Source organism: Theobroma umbraticum, unplaced genomic scaffold, assembly GCF_002168275.2.
Source record: "Theobroma umbraticum cultivar Fairchild unplaced genomic scaffold, ASM216827v3 scaffold_84.0, whole genome shotgun sequence".
NCBI classification, from domain to species: Eukaryota; Viridiplantae; Streptophyta; class Magnoliopsida; order Malvales; family Malvaceae; genus Theobroma; species Theobroma umbraticum.
This window is the reverse complement of record NW_018397296.1, coordinates 78,443-80,313: the sequence shown is the minus strand read 5'-3', so window position 1 is coordinate 80,313 and position 1,871 is coordinate 78,443.

Sequence of the window (1,871 nt, the reverse complement as noted above, 5' to 3'; positions counted from 1 at the left end):
GAGAAATTGGAGATTTGTAAGAAATCATCCTCAAGAGCAAATCGTTGGTGATCCATTGAAAAGGTGTTAAAACTAAAAAAGGATTAAAAGAGGCTTGTGAGTATCTTGCATTCATATCATAAGTGGACCTAAAAAACTTTGAGGAAGCTAAAAAGGAAGAGAGTTAGAGGATATCCATTTAAGAGGAGCCACGCTAATTTGAAAGGAACCAGGTTTGGACCTTGGTTCCAAGGCCAACCAACGATACAATTATTGGTATTAAATGGGTATTCAAGAGCAAGATGGATGAGTTGGGAAATGTGGTAAGAAACAAGGCAAGTTTAGTAGCACAAGGACACAATCAAGAAGAAGGTATTGATTATAATGAAAACTTACCTCTGTGCTAGATTAGAAACTATTAGACGTTTACTTGCCTAAGCATGCTTTATAAATTTTAAATCCTTTCAAATGGTTGTTAAAAGTGCATTTCTTAGTGGTTTTATAGAAGAAGTATATGTTGAACAACCCCCTAGTTTTGAAGTGTTTGATAAAATTGATCATGTGTATAAATTACATAAAGCCTTATATGGATTGAAACAAGCTCTTAAAGATTAGTATGAAAGACTTTTCAAATTTTTAATTGAAAATGGATATTTTAGAGGAAGTGCAAATAATACTCTGCTTGTCAAGAAAAATGAAGCTGATTTGATTGTTGTTCAAACTTATGTTGATGATATAGTGTTTGGTGCTACCAATGAAAGACTGTGTGAGAATTTTGAGAAGGAAATTATGAAATCCCACCTTATATAAGAGGATAAGTTAAGAAATCCCTAGGTGAGCATATAGATTACATATTTTGAACATTAAACTTAGCTATAACATCCAAAAGAATTCACTGACACATTTGCTTGTATGTCACTTTTGAAAGCCAAAAATTTTCTAAGTTTGGAAGGGGTCAAAATATGTGACTTTTATAAAACAATCTTTTTGAAATAAAAATTAACAGTAATGATTCCTTTGATTTTTAGATGCTCAAAAATGATTTTTCCATACCATTTGAAGTATGTTTGGTACGATATATGGGAGCTAAGAATATAATTTTAGTCAAAATTTTCAATTTTGTTCTTAAAACAAAAATTTAGATTTCGATTCTTTTGAATTTGTAATTTTATGATATTTTCATTGAATCAAAGTGGGGGTTTGTTTGCTTATTTACATTAAATATCTTAAGTAAATAGAGAGTAAAAAGTAAAAAAGACATTTACTTAAATGGTATTTAATGTCAATAAGCTGTGCAAGTTTTTTATAGGCAATCTACATTTTATCTCAAATGTATAGATATATGTTCATGATATATCAATACATTGAGCCCAAAAAGGGTTTCTTATGAACATGTATTGATTCATTTTCCCTAGAACCAAATGTATCAATGCATGGGCCAATGTATCAACATATTTCACTGATTTTTCAAAATATAGGAGGGGTAAAATGGTATTTTCACATTCTATAGTATAAATGTGATCCCAACTTCGAAGGTTTTTCATTCTAAGCCATCTTTCATTAGTTTTTCAGCAACTTTGAACTTTCTCAAACCCAGTTTCATCTTAAATCATCATTTTGGAAGAATAAAAGCTTGGTTTTGGGTTTTTTAGACAAATGTGACAGCTTTCAACTTCTAAATCTTGATTTATGAATTTCCCAGCACCAAAAATATTATTTTTATGCCCAAACTTTTTTTGGAACATTAAAGCCCAAAGATTTGTGATTTTCCTTAGCATCAAAGCTTGCCTAAGGTAAAGATGAAAGAATTATGGGTTTCCAAGCATGGGTTTTAGCTAGAAAATTAGTTTAGCTAAAAATGAGTAATTTCGAAAGTACTTAGAATGATTATT